Source organism: Apteryx rowi, unplaced genomic scaffold (genome assembly GCF_003343035.1).
Source record: "Apteryx rowi isolate R43461 unplaced genomic scaffold, aptRow1 scaffold_775, whole genome shotgun sequence".
Lineage (NCBI taxonomy): Eukaryota > Metazoa > Chordata > Aves > Apterygiformes > Apterygidae > Apteryx > Apteryx rowi.
Genome location: NW_020451066.1, coordinates 315,903 through 331,482, shown reverse-complemented (window position 1 = coordinate 331,482; position 15,580 = coordinate 315,903). Strand labels below are relative to the sequence as shown.

The window sequence follows — 15,580 nt, the reverse complement described above, 5'->3', positions numbered from 1 at the left end:
ACACGTTTAAATTTGACTTTATATTATTATTATTGCCTAGCAAATATTGCTGAATGAATGTAATCAATTAACCTTAGGCAGAATGGGCATGTATTTATATGTTCAGTAAACAGATTTATCTATGTATCAGAGACTCAGTGGGAACAATTCAGATATCTAAGCATTGGTATTTAGTACCATTTCAGATGTCCTCAGATATCCAAGACATTTGCATAGGACAGAGAAGCTTGGGACCTATGAGAGATCCACCCTAGAAGGGAGAAGTCCTATGCTGTATCTGTCATCTAAAATAATCTGAAATACCAGTGTTTAAGGGGGAAAACGTGGGTGCCTAAAATAGGGGCAATATGGATACAATATTGTGAACTTGTTGAAGGTCTACTTTTTAAAATAGTGCAAGAAAATGTCTATGCCTATGTATATTGATGCAGGGCTTACGGACTAAATTGATGCAAAAATTTCCTCTGATAAAAATTATAATTGACTTGATTTTGGTTATAACTTAAATTATCTGCCTTTTTTTATCATTGTATGATACGTGTGCTGATTTGTCCATTAATAGGACTGGTAGCAGGTTATTTTATATTGCAATGTTCACTTGAATCCATTGTTTTGTTTTTTCCAAAATATGTGTCTTAGCAATGGGGAAGACTGAGAAAGATTGAACTTGACAAAACAAAAAACTGCCCAACCACAAGTTTTTTGTGGAGAGCTTAAACACATGTGGATACACAAAATTTAAAATCTGGGGGTTCTTGGCAAAAGATTTCACAAAAAATAGTACCTTATTCTTCTGCAAAAATGGCATTTCTCTTTCAAAGCCTATTTTAGAGTTATCCCTTCTTTCCATGGTTCTACTTTGGGGTCAACGCATCAGAATAATTCCTCTCTAGATTTGCCTGAGAAGTGTGCGTATGAAGAACTAACATATTTTAAATAACTGTTTCTGTATTTTGAGACTGGATATTATGGGATTGTAATGTTCAGAAGCATAGTATTTCCCTTAGATGCTCTTCCTAAAAAGAGAAGCTATATAGAACGCTCAGGCTGATGTGCTGCAAGAGGATCTAAGGACTTGCATTTACTATTGAGTAAAAGAGTAGGGCTGTTGGGTCAGGTTTATGGCTGAAGATATCACTCCCATTCAGGCTAGCATACAGCTGTAAACTAGCTCGGCTTCATGTCATCCTGTGTCTTGACTCATGTATTTGCTTGGCTTGGCTCTTCCAACAGATACCGCCTCAGTATGGTCAGCAAGGTGTAAGCGGCTACTGCCAGCAGGGCCAGCAACCGTATTACAACCAGCAGCCGCAGCCTCAGCATCTGCCACCCCAGGCACAATATCTGTCGCAGGCCCAGCAGAGGTACCAGGCTCAGCAGGTAAGCACAGTCTTCCATTGCTTACAATCACCCTGGAGCATGAAATATAAAAATGTTCTGTGTAAAACAAACAAAACCCAACCCCACCTCTTTACAAGATAGCACAGTTAAAAACAAAATTAAATAAAGAATCAGACAACATCTTTTTGAAAAGTCTTGGGGTATATACACACAAATACACATGCACACCCTTTCAGGATTTGTTTTCTTTCAGCTTTTTTGAATAAAGCTAATTTATATACCCCAGCAACTATTAATTCTTTCTTTTTTTAAAAAAAGAAGTAGCAGTTTCTTGATCAGATGTCAGTGGAGGTTGGAGATTTTCTTTGGTTTTTATTCTGTTTTCCCTTCATGCTTTTTTTTTTTTTTTAAAAAAACAGATGCTGTTGATTGCTCCTGCATCTAATACAGTCACAGTTTTGTTTTTCACTTTGTTTCATTTTTGAGGAGGGTAGAGGAGTTCAAGACCTTCTGGAGTCACTTTGTCAAGGGAGCTGCTTAAGACATATTTTTAATTGATATTAAAATTATGAATTTGAATGTTTTCAGTTTGCACATCCAGTTAGATAAACTGCATAATTCAATACTTGTTGCAGTTCTTGATCTGTGTTTTACATGTCAGCCATGAAGTGATTTTGTTTTTAAGTAAGATCAGAAGCAGTAGTGTATGGGTCTACTTCCTAGAGCTTGAGAAATACCCAAATTTTATGTATTGAACAAATCTTGGATATCTGTAGTTCATACAGCTGTATGTGCAGGCTAAGTTCTATCCACAGGCTCAGCTCTCTTAATCATAGGGAGATGATTTGGAAATGGAAGGATGAAACTAAAGCATACTCACCATCTTGGGAAATCTAAGAAAAGTGAGTTGCTCAGGACTTGGTATTAGTAGAAGCATCATCACTTTCTGCAGATTCCTGGGGAATTCTGTCAGGCTTGGTTGATTAACATTTTAGAATTATGCTGGCGCAATGTAGAAATCTTAACTTGAAATAAAAATAGAGTGTAAAATAAACTAACAAAAGATGCCATAAGTAGCAATGATACAGGAGGCTCCCCTCCTTTGATTTTAAAGTAAAGTTATGATAATTTGACTGTGTAATTACATGTTAATTTTTCTTCATCTACATTTTAAAATTCCACTGAGAATTAACTTTTTTCATTAAAATGCTGGATCATTTGTGAAATAGAATAATTGTATCTGTGGTATTTTTGAAAATGTCACTCCTTTCCATCTTTTGGTTTATATGTAACTGTGACTTTAAAGATTGCAGTTTTATCTTTTCATTTAATTTTCTCCTTTTTTACTTTGACATTAAATGCCTGGTTTCTCTACTACTTGTAAATATTGTGTATAGGCATCTTGGTAGAGTCTTAACAGGTTAAGTCCTAATAATACAGCCTATGAAGTGGGACTCTTAATTTCTAAGGAAATACAGCTCATCCCATGTGCACATATCACAGTTTGTGAAATTAAATTGTTTGTTGCTGCCTTGAACACATAATCATATTTTACATATTATCAGTTGAATGGATTGAGTGTTTCAGTTTAAAAAATACATGAAACATACTGACTCTGCAGAAGGACATATGAAATAACAAGATACTGATTTATCTGTTAATACATGTTCCAATTACCTAATTTTTTGCTATTGTAGCGAGTAAAGTGAAGGTTTGTACAGTGAAGTAAAGGGTATCATAAAAGAAGGTAGAATCAAAATGAGAGGAAAGCCTCACATGTATTACAGATTGTCTAGAGCTGAGGCAAAGAGAAAGCCAAGGAGATTCACAGGTAGGAGAAAATATCAGCCTCACTGTAGTGAAACAGCTTCACTGCGGATTTGGGGGTAGATTGGGAGAATGTCTAGATCGAGACACTCAGGATGGTGCTGTGGCCTCAAATTCAGCAGGCATTTTTGCCAGAATCTGCAAATTCGTATTATATATCAACTCCTCATGTGCATCAGCTTCACATTTGATATGCCTTGGTGTGGGAATTACACTGGAAATCATTCATGGCTTGTGAACAGTTGGTTGTTTATCCTATTCTTCAACAGTGACCGACCTTTACTAAATTTCGAACTCTGATCCCAGGATCTGAATTATACAGGCTTATTCAGAAATATTTGTATGTAGATGTGACTGTTTTATATAGATTATAAAAATCAACTGCAGTTACTTAAAATGGCAGTATTTCTTAACACCTTGAGACTTGCTCCTTTTCTTTTCCCTTTCTCCAGACTGGTTCCATGGTTGGTTCCATAAGCCTTTCTCAAGAAGGCTTATTAGGCTGAACACCTTCTCTATAACGTTCCTCTCTAAAACTTCACCACTGTGTTCTTTCTTGTTGTTTGGGAACTGCTAATCAGAGACCAAATTCCTAAATCAAAGGAAATTGAAGTCTATTCTTTTGAAACTTCAGCAGCAGTGTTCTTTCTCTGTTGATGACCCAAGATAGAGTTACTGTGAAATGGTAAGCAGTCAGTGCAGGATGCAAAAACTAATAGTGGCAAGAATTTGTGAGTGTATGTCAAATTCTGCTGCTGAGACACAGATTTTTAATCCTCTCTGCTTATATAAGATAATTTTTAAATGATTTTCAAAAGATAATGGTTAATTAAAATTTTAGCAAAAGAAATAGGAGTAGATATTCATACAGTTTTAAGAGTTTAAAGGGCAGAGTTGACTGAATTTGATATATTGTGGAGCCTTAAGAAGAGAAGGCTCGGGGAGATCTTATTGCTGTTTACCACTGCCTAATGGGAGGATGTGGAGAAAGCAGAGCCAAACTCTTCTCAGAGGTGCAGTGGGAGGTTAAGAGGCAATGGAGACAGGCTGGGATATGGGAAATTCCAACTCAATAAAAGAAAAAAAAAATTTACCATGAGGGTTTTCAAACACTGGAAGAGGAATCCAGAGAAGCTATAGAATCTCCATCCTTGGAGATGCTCAAAACTTGACTAGAGAAGGTGCACAAGCAGCCTGTTTTCAGTAGACTTGCTTTGGTCAGAAGGTTTGACTAGATGACTTCTCTTTTGAGGTCCCTTCAAAATTGCATGATTTTGTGATGCTGTGATTTAATACTGGATTTAAGTATTCAAAATATAATTTTAAATTATAAAATTGTATTATACCTGTTGCACAAGTTAGTCTATCTTTCCTTTTTCCCCACACTCTTAAAATATCAGTATTTCCTGTTTAGATAATTCTGTCAATTAGGAAGCATGAGGCAAAACCCCCCATCAGTCATCCAAAGACTGGCTCTATCCGTCATCCTTAGTCTTGCCATTCTTCTCAATCTGCAGATGAATTTCACCCATGTTTTCTGTACTCTTCATTCACCATTTTCTTGAATTTTATATTGGTTTTGTTGCTTCTTTTCCCACCCAAAATTGCTATTAGCAAGTCCTGCTATTGAACTGTCACATCTTTGAGGAGTGTATAAAGGTAATTTTTTCAGGATGTTGGCCTCAGGAAGAGAAACTGTCATCGGAAGACCTTTTTCCTGCATGCTGGCTAGCCAGAATTATGGAAGAACTGTAGACTAGAAGTATTTTTTCCTGGATAGCATGATTGGATAATGATCCAAGAGAAAATCACTCTAATAATATTGAAGTAGCTCATGGGACCCTTGGTCATGGATCAGGACATTATTATTATTGTTGTTCTGTGAATACATAACAAGAAGGCCGTCTTTGCCCCAAAGAGTTTACAGTCTAAATAATAAAAGTGGCAACAGATGAAGTCAGATCAGTAAGGAGGTGTAAATAAAAAGGACAGTACTGCTCAGAGTAACAAACAGTGGTCTAAAGAGACACAAATAATCTGATTTCAGCATGTACACTAGTAACATGGAAGACATTCATTCAGCTGAGCAGGATATTCCTGTTATTATACTGTTACAGTGGGCAACTGCATTTGATGAATTTCCAGAGGCATTAATGTTTACTCAGTTCATGATTCTAATCCTCAAACGATGGCCAAATGTTTGTAGCTTTACATAAGATGGTCCTTTATTTCCCCAGTGTTGACTATGGTTGCCTGCCTTCTTGGCTAGGGAAATCATTTTGAAGCCACCTAAGAAAGAGTGTTAATTTTCCATAGAAGTTCTGAGAAAAATAAGATTCCACCTCCACGTTAGCTGTAAGCAGCTGACTCCAAAATGTCTATGTCGGTATCAGAGGTGCTATAGAGTCTTCCTAATTCTGTACCTCTTTACGAAGTTTGAGGGTAGGCTACATTGCTGTCAGAAATATATAAGGCAGTGCCATGCACATGTTTCCTGAACTCTGAGGTGTGAGGTGCTTTGAAAGAAGCAAGTCACTGTTTTTTCTCTTCTCTGTTCTTGGCTATATTTATGTAGCATGTCAGGTCTTCTGTAACATCAAAGAGCTGCTTCTAGTTTAAAATTCAAGTTCATATTGAATGCATTTATAGAAATGAAATAAGTAGAAATTATGACAATTGCTGTGAAAGATTATTGAGGTTTGGGTGGCACAAACTCTCCCAATTAGTAACAGATAAACAGAAATTATTTTTACTCCACTTTGTGGTCAGGGAGAAACAGAAGCTATATCTGCTATTGAAGGTACTGCAGTAGGAGAAAATTAAGGTTGTTCTCATTCTCCTTGCTCTTGTAAAAAAAATATATATATATATATATGTATATATATATATATATATAAAATGCATTTTCTCAGCTCAGGCATTTTATAGTAGAAGCCTTGAAAAAGGTGTGCATCTTTTTTTTAAAAGCAATCTTATATAGTATTAAAGGATTCCCAAATGTAAATAAGAGCATGTCCCATGCAATTCCATCAGCCTTTCTGACTCGGTCTGTGCAGGCTTCTGTGGGTCATATTCTGTGCCTGCTGGACTGGAAACTGAACTAGCTTGTAACAGGGGAGCAGCTGTGAGGTGGAGAAGTTTCATGTTCTGTTTTAGGGTTCTTTGTGATGTGAATGTAATTGAACTGGTTTTACTTCAGGATGGAGAAGAGGGATGTCAGCCTGGGAAAAAAGAGGCTTCCGAGTAATTTGCCTTCTTTTCCCTACTGTATCTTTCTTTCCTTATTTCCTTTGTAGGTTTGTGTGTATGTGTTTATTCTGGAGATTATCAAGCCAAAAGTAGTGTTTATTCTGGATGGATGATGGAATTTTTCTTGCCACCAATTTCCTTTTATGTAGAATCCTGTAGTGTGATGATCAGGTATTTTATTATGAGAAGAAAAGTGATACGAAATTTCATACAGATAGTGTTTTGGTTTTGCTCTTTTAGAAAGAACGTGAGAGAGCTTCTGCAGCCAGGAATACCACTTAATATTGTGCCTTGGATTTGGTATTCTTCTTCATTTCTTGCGTATAATGGAAGTGTGAAACCATCGCTCCTTAGCCTTGATCCACTTGAATTCAGTATGCAATGTTGTCAATAAAAGTAAACAGATAATCTGTGGCGCTGTTCCACTGACTTGTGACTTTTTTTCTTCTAATCAGCATAGAGGGGAAGAGGGAGAGTGGAATTTATTTGAATGTTTGAATTACAAGTTGTTTAGAACTTTGTTAAATTGACTGCGTGATGGGGGGGAAAGGGAGTTTCGTAAGAGGTGATTTGATAGTAATACTGGCATAGTTTATTATCGAGCTGTATTGTAAGACAGTATCAGTCATCCCCTTTTCATACCAGGAGCCTGCTATGTATAAACTATTGAAGGAAGAGCTTTGTTTTAAGCAAGTTTATTGCAGTAGCAAGTTCACTGATCATTAGATATTGCCAGTAGATGTAGATATCTCATCTTTTACAAAATTTGTTTCTTTTTTCTTTTTTTTTGTTTTTTTTAAACTTTACTGCTCTTTAAAAGAAAAAAGAAAAAAAAAGAGAGAGAAGGATGTGCTGCACTGCTACAGTATTGCCCTTGGCAGGGTTTTTCATCTTGAAATGGCATATAAATGAATAAATGCTTCAGTTGTTTTTGCAGTTTCAAATCTTTTGCCATAAGTAGAAGTGATATTTTGCTCAAGAATGTCATGTAATTGCAAATTTAAACTGTCATCATTAAACATTATTTTGTTAAGATAGTGTGATGTATATTTTGGATTCTTAGGCTTTCCAACTGGCTTTTAAACAGCCATGTTTATATATTTTCTTGTTTTATGTAGCATGTGTTCATATGTATCAAGAGAGGATCATGCCTTTGAGGCTTAATGTGTTATTTTTATGAGTTGGGACTATAACACTTTTTTGACAGATGAAATGGATCCGCAAAATAATTATGGTCTCACTCTTATTTAAACCAAAACAGTGATTTTATTCTGCACCTGTTATTGTTATCCTGAAGTCATCTTTTGTTTAAAGTACTCCTGGAAGCTTTTTGCTTATAAGACTTCAGAATAGAGTGGGATTATGCTGATGCCTTTTCTCACACGCAGGCTTGAGATTAAAAGGGAGGAAAAAAGTGTGGCAGATCCTCGAGGTGGGGCATTTGTGTGCACTCTTCTGGAGCATTGGTCTTTCTGGTTAACACTGTGCACGAAGAGGCTGTGTGCATGTATTTTTAAACCATCCTCTTGTGGTTACTGTGATTTCTGTAAATGCCTTAAAGGAACAGTCAGGTAGTTGAGGGCTCAGTGTTTAGTCTGCTTTTATTTAAAAGGAGAAAATGTCTTATAAACAAGCAAACAAACAAAACCTCCTCCCTATCAGGTTTTATTAAAACATTTTAAAAGCTGGCCAAAACTTTGTTTTTCCCTCTTGTATAGATAACACCTACTGATTTTGGTGAGATTTTTTTTTTTTTCCCAACCAGAATTGTCATGAACCAAATAGAGTAGAATGAATAGTCTTTTCTTTTGAGAGTGGGGYGGGGAGCCGAATTGAGTTTGGGCTGGTAAGAATTTGTTAACCACTTCAGAAGCCCTAAATCGAAAGGCATCCAAACTAGGAAGGCAGCGTGGCTGGCGAGGTGGGAAGGGATTGTGCGGCGAGGCTGTCGGCCTCCGTCCCTCAGCCGGTGAGCGCAGGGCCGGCTCTGCTCCCGCAAGGTGCTGGAGCTTCTCTCCAGACGCCCGAACCCAGCACCACACCGGGAAGAGGAGCAGGACTGGCCAAACGCCTGGTGCCAGCCCTGCGGCTCAGTGTCCATCTAGCTCCAAGTGTCCAGCAACAACCTACCGCAGTGGGAGGGCAGGAATCAAAGATATATCTGGCCATCTCTTGCTGTTAAGGTCTGCGGTGTGAAAAGTCTCCAGTGTGAACAGGTCACGCAGCTGGCACCTGTGGAAGAGGAGAGCAGCCTGGTGCAAAGAGCCCATGCTTGAGGGCCCCGAGGGAAGGGGAAGGAGGGAGCACCTGTCACGTGAGGCTGCTCTGAAGGTCTGTAGCAAGCTGACAGGGTCCCTGCATTGAACAAGTCTCCACTAGGAGCCAGTTGTTTTTAATAAAATGTTTATTTTGCACTAGTAACTGGGGGAAATTGATTCAGTTCTGTTCTGGAATCAATGAAGGCCATAAATTTCAGGCTTATTTCTGAACCAGTGATAGTAGTTTGAGTCTCAGTCACAAGTCTTAGGCTATTATGTGAATGTTCTTATGCAGGTATCTGTTCCTAGGGTTGAGTCAATGCAACATGGGACAAATAAAATATTACCTGATTTGAAACAGTCTTTCAAAATCTGAACAAAATGTGAAACTGATTAATCTCTTTTCATGTCCTAGACTTATGACTGTCATGAAAACAGCACAAACCGTATTGTGGCAAAACCGCATCAAATTATTAAAGTGATTTTGGTACCATGAGGATGAAGTTTTGTTTTGTAATATGTGAGCTGCTGAAGTTCCCTTAACAGTGCAATAAGCAACATGTTTAAATTAATTAACATTGTTGGGCTGTTTTGGGGTGTGACACAATAGATACTGTTGTTATAAGTTAGGAATATGTGTGTTACATGCAAATTTCAAATTCATTGCTGRGTTATGCAGATCGCCCTCAGTGAGTCCAGATTCGAGTTTTATACCTCACCACAATTCTTTTTCATAAAATCCTCACTCTCTTAAGTCACTAGAAACTGGCACAGAACTAGCAGTCAACTATTCTGTGGTTCGGTCTCAAATCCTGCACATTTTAAGTAAAACTTCTTTCAGAATGTATGTGGTCTTGCAAGTACCATGTAGCAGCCCGTGGCTTAAAATTACAATAAAAATTGTTTGTTCTTCTGCCATTTGCACTCTTGTGTTTGCAGTCCCCCACCACTGGATGAATGGTTGTGCCTAATATTTGTTGTATCGTGATCCACAGGAAATCTAGGAAAGAACAAGCCGGTATATTAGTCTGACATTTTGCTGTTAGGAATATAGGAAAGCATCCTTTGTGAAAGTTGACTATTACCATTATAGGAGAACTCATAATCAAAATTAATGTTTAGAATAAATTGTTGCCTGTCATCATCAATAGTGATTGGCACCACTGCTTGTTGTGAACCATAAATTCTTCATGGCTTTCATTGTCTCAGCAACGCAGGTGTCTGGTGCCCAGTGTGTATTCCTAGTGTCTTGAAAAACTAGGCTTATTTTTAGCTTAGGAGTAATTATTTTCCTTCCGAGGTAAAGAGGTACAAGGGAGAAATAAGTGGTTCTTTTAAATTGTTCAACCCAAATTCAAAGCATTAGCAAAAGTTCTTACTTTTGCTTCTGTTGTGTATTCGTAGGCTGTTTTTTGCAAATCAGGCCTGCTTGTACATAGTGACAGACAAGTGTCTGACAAGTAAGTGGCTAGGTGAAAATTCTCACACAGGTGTACGTATTTCTGCCAGCTTTTCCAGCCTCCTTTCTGTGGGATGTGAAATTAGAGACAAGGGAAAACAGCAGTATAACTATGTATAAAAACAGATGTTTTGGTACACTGAATCTTTTGTTGTTAACCTGCTTCAGAGATATCAGGTAGATATCAAAAACAAGGATGAAATCTTGGCTTCTTGCGTCTATAATAAAGCTTGGATAGATTTTGGGGCAGGAGGGAGGGAGAGCAGGCTTCCAGCAACCGACTTCCAAACTCACTCATCATGACTTTAATCTTGGCTTCTGGATAAGCCACCAGTGACCAGCACCTCTGAAAGTTGTCACCTTACCTTGCTAAGCACTGATTTAAAAACAAAAGAAAAACAATTTAAATATTTAGGAACCATACTTGTGCATAAAATTAATTTATCATTTTTTAGCTTTTCTTAAAGGCATAATGTTTTCAGGAGGGGCAAATTGGTTTCAGCCTGTGCAGGTTCATGGATTGGGGTCTTTGCCAGTTAATCAGGTTTCTGCTTTTTATAAAGTCTTAGCTCATGAGCATGATGGGCTGCTGTAATAGCAAATAATTGTTAAGCATATGACTGTTTATCTCCTTGGTTAAGGCTGCTTAATCAGCTCAGGAGTTCAGTGAAACTGTGACTCCTGTTGTGCTACATCTTCTCCCAGTAGTGGGAAGGGCTGATTATTGTCCATTTGGGGAATACTTCTGTTTGTTCAGCATTGTTTATATCATTCCAGTAAATGTCAAACCTTTCCTTTTTTTTCCCCCCTCCATGATTTATATCTGTATTTATAAGATCATAATAGGTGCTAGCTTGTCAGGCTTGGAGTGCTGTCTTCCAGAATCAAGTCACTAGAAGGAATAGGTGCAGGCAGAAACCAACAAAGATAATTTCCTGTAAACTCAAAGCCGAGCACAAACACAAAATTGAGGGCATGCCATGAAGCAGCATTACTGCCATTGAGGCAGTGTAGGCTTGTATTTGCCAAAGGCAGGATGACCAAAATCAAAAGACTGCTTTTGGACTTCAAGACTACTTTCTTGACCCTGTTATTTTAAAGAGATCATTTAGAGACATGATTTAGCCAAATGAAAAATAACTCCTGTCTATTACATTTGAAACCTTTAATGTTAGCATGTATCATTTCCCCCCATATGTATTTATGTCTGTAGTAACTTGGATGCACTAAGTGGTGTTATTGGAAAGGGCGAAGTATTTTATATTGTGAAGTGGTACTACTGCTTGTTTATAAAATGTAACAAAATTGTGGGTCCCTCTGTTTTATAAACTTCCAAAACGCTGTCGATGAAAGTAATCTGTGTTTGTGTTTGCTTCTGCGTTCTTCACAATTCTGTGGCACCTTCCGTTTAAAGTTCCCTAGTGACAGTTTTGAAATATTTTCCCAGTCTGTATCTATCTTTCTTTACTCTGCTCAGCTATTAATGGTTTTCTGCCAAAAGTAGGCCTTTCCATGTTCAGTTTGCAGGAGCGATTTTACAGCTTGGCTTTCTTCTCCTGAGCAGCTAGTTGGTGCACCTCTTCAGGCACCTGCTGCGAGTGGGGGTTGGATTGTATCTGGGTGGGTAGTCGGAGAAGATTGGTCAGAGCACACTGCAAACCTGTTTGGCGGGGATGCTTACCACAACCCCTGTCCTACTGATTTTTACTTTAATTTTTATTCCATATTTTTGTATCATTCTAAACTTAGGTAATACATGTGGCAATTTTTATGTGTGTAAGATGAGCAAAGCAGCAAGGCCCTTGTCATGATTAGGAGTGTTTTTATGTACTAAAATGAAGTTAGTATATAATATCGTAAAGAAACACTGACAAGATAAGCCTGCTCAGTGTGAGCATTTTGCTAAACTGGAAAGGGAGAAAATGTAGTCTGGGGAGAGAAGGGAAGTCTAACTACTGTTTGCTCCTTTATTCATAAGTGGACAGTTGTTTACATGCCGTCAGATTGTAGATTCAGCAGACAACCTCCCACTTTCTTAACAGAAACCTCTTTTTGCTAAGTATTGYAGTGCAGAGATGGGGATGTTGTATTTAATCATTTTTACAATCTAAAAACTTCAGTATTTATAAGGAAATAATCCTGAAAGGAAACATTTTTCATCTTAACTACAAAACCTATGTAAAATCTGTGATGGATTTAGTATGTTAGGCTTAGAAAGAAGTCTTGTTTATGAGTTTAAAAATACAGTAAAATAAACTTAATCTAAATGTATGTATGTATTTCTCAAAAGAAAACAACGTTCTCAAATAGGTTGTTTGTCTTTGATCCACGAAGTATTATTATTGTTCTTGTTGTTATGGTGGTATTATTATTTCAAGTTTCTAAATTCTGATTTCTCCCAGTATTTAAACCGTAGAAGGTTAATTAAAACAGTTCTTTATTCTGCGACTACTTGGGAATATTAACCTCGCAAAGCCTGCATTAAATCACTGAAGTGATAGAATTGCATTTGCTTTATAAGATACCCTAACATGAGTAAAGAGAAAGCCGTTTATAGTTCAGTGCCATTAATTGCTTGGCATTTAGATATTGGCACAGGAGTCTATTAATTAACTTGATAGTAAAACTATTGGAATGGAGGCTGATAAAAACTATTTTGTTTTGGGAGATTAGTAATCATAACAATTGTTGTTCCTCTTACCACTCTCCTTATTAACTCGATGGTTTTATTTTATTTTTATTCTGAGAGCAAAATTAATATCCCAGAAATAATTTTATTTGTACCTTTTAAAATCAGCAATAAGTAAGTTAAACGGAGTGAGTTTTCCAAAAGATACCTGCTCATATAATAGGTGTTTACTTAATGATTCATTAATCTGATGGCTGTGCATAGGCAAAGTTTTCTACAGAAATGTTTTAGGATATAAATACACAAATCCTATTAAAAAAAAAAGAAATGCTAATAGAATAGAAGCAAGAATTAAGTGATGAAAGTCTGAAAAGTACTAATAAATCTGCTTTTTTTTTCTTTTTAAAGTTCTACATGTACAGTATGTATTCCAAATTTTAGTGGTCTTGTAAATTACACCTTGTGGCTAGTTGCAATGCAACAATATTCTCTTATAGCCTTTAAATTAACACACATTGTTTATCTGTCCCCAAGACGTGGGGAATATAAGAGTTAGTTAATATCTTCTGGCATAAAATTTACTACTGTATTGTTTGCTGCCCGTATTTTCTTTAATAATTTAAGATGTTCAGTGAACATTTATTTAGTTTTATATTTTTGTATTTTGAATTGCTATTTTGTTGTTAAGACAATGTATTACCTAAATATAGGTCTCTATATATTTTATATATATTCATTATTCTCTCCAGTATTTTCCTTTTATTGCACTTCTATCCTACCGTAGCAGGATTTAAAATATATTTCCGAGTGTGCATCTGAAATCTTAGAGGTTTTTTTAATTGTTGCAATCAGATATAAACACCAAAGAATGAAATAGCAAATCAAGGTGAATAAGATACCACTTCATAAACAAGTTTACCTTTACATGTTGACAAAACTACTAGGTGTTTTTATTGTGGGAGAGAGGAGAAAAACTGCTGCTCTTTGTGAGCCATCCCTCAATAAATCAAGCTATGGGAGAGCACAGCCTCTCTCTTCATTTCCTCCTCTCACTTCTCCCTGATTGCCAAATACCCACCTAAACCCCATCTTCCACGTGCATGTTTTTAGGTAGAAAATTAAGTAATTATCKGTAAGGTTTTAGGTTTTGGGGKKTTTTTTTGTGTGTCTGCCTATAAAATTCACAAAGATCATGCTTTTTCATCTGCACAGGAARGGGAAGTTTATTACTACTTTATTACCTAGCAATTCTTTACCAGGTTCTAGTGAATGTCACCATTTCTTTGTTGGGGTATTAGAGAGCAGTCAGTGGTCTGGTCCCAAAGCGTTTGGAGTTTTCATCACTTCTTTCACTTGTTTTCTGCCCTCCTTTCTCCACCCCTCCGGACACCAGCCCAGTTGGAAATGCTTTCTTTTGAAAAATTGTGGTTGTGGTGATGGTGGTGAAGACTTTTCTACCTCAAGGATTAAAGAAATAGTTTGCTTTTCTTGTTTAAACTGTTGTTTTGTGCAGTCCACTGAATTTCTTCTGCTGCTGGGTGCTTCCTTCTGTAAATTATTTTTCTCTTTCCACTCCTTGCACAAAGATATTTTTCCATGTGGTGGCTGGATTAAAAGATTGTTACGCAGATATTCTGTGGCTTCACAGTCTACGTGGAAATAGAGACTAGTAATGCAGCTAATCATCTTCCTCCAGCAGCCAGTACTCCTCCAGTAACTGTAATGTGCCAAGAACCCTTTTACCCACCAACAGTTCAAGTTAACCAAACAGTAGGTTTCAGCTGAGAAAAAGCTCTTTACTAAAGTTATTACAGATATTTCTGTATCTAAACTTTACTGCCTTCTCTTACGATTCTCCAATTGATAAATAATAGGTAAGCCTCATTTCAGCCATTTCAAGAGAAACTTCAGTAGAGTGGTGAGGAGTAAGTCCCTGGGCTGTGATATAAATGTTGTTTATAACATAATATAGCTTTATATTTAAAGGGGGGTGGGGGACAGGGAGGAACTTGCCACTCTCCCAGTTTTTTTTGTTTTACCTTGGTGATGCTCTGGGTTTTTCTTCCAAGCCTTCCTTACAGAGTCAGAGGTTTTCACGAGCCCTTAGACGAAGTCCTGGCTTTACCCTCCAGCACGGTTAAAGACATGCCCCCAAGAAAATGCTGAAAAAATGTTTCCTAGCCTCAAGTGAGGAAGTATCATCCTTGGGTACCTAGCTCGTTTAGCCTAGAGGTAGCAGCTGCTCTCAGTGCAGCTTTTCGCTTTATTCTGTAAGCTGGCTTCAGGGCTTGAGCTCTGCCRTAAGCTCCGGGCACTGATCTGACCTCGTTTCTGCGAGTGAGCCTTCTGCTCGGAGCGGTGCCTCCGCACGAGCAGGCAGGCTGCAGCAGCACGTCCTGCTGGCTGGGGTGCCTGGCCCCATCAGCTCCCCATGCGCACAGCAGCCACGTTTCAAAAACGGCAGGTTTTAAATCCTGCCTCTCTCACGTGCTCTGTCATTTTTAGCTCCTAATTTGGGGGTGCCGTGCTACTCTGGAATTCGCAGCTCAGCTTTGAATCTCTGATATGATGGAGAGAATTATTCCTCCAAGAGTTTAGGAAGGACCAGTTTAACAGGGCAGGATCACATTAATGTGGTCATTTGTGTGTCCTAACTTTATATTCATTTGGGGCAAAAAACTGCCAGCACTCCTTTTCTTTGTATTTTTTTGTTTTTGTTTGTTTTTTTGTTTTTGTTTTTTTTAATATAGCTTTGTCTGTTAAAGGATGGGCAGGGAAAGGAAGGAGTGGGTGTAGAAAATGAACGTGTGGTTGGAC

General features: G+C 37.6%; 1 protein-coding gene across 14 annotated transcripts in view; it reads left to right on the top strand.

Annotated features, from left to right (window-relative positions):
- Positions 1 to 1,233: 1,233 nt before the first annotated feature.
- Positions 1,234 to 15,580, top strand: part of ARID1B (AT-rich interaction domain 1B) — a 257,557-nt gene continuing 243,210 nt past the window's right edge. For 9 of the 14 annotated variants that reach the window (XM_026088575.1, XM_026088581.1, XM_026088571.1 and 6 more), the window contains exon 1: positions 1,302 to 1,380. The gene's annotated coding sequence lies outside the window, so the exon portion shown is untranslated. Of the gene's footprint in view, positions 1,381 to 15,580 lie in introns of all 14 variants that reach the window. The other 5 variants (XM_026088579.1, XM_026088580.1, XM_026088568.1 and 2 more) reach the window with 1 other exon arrangement.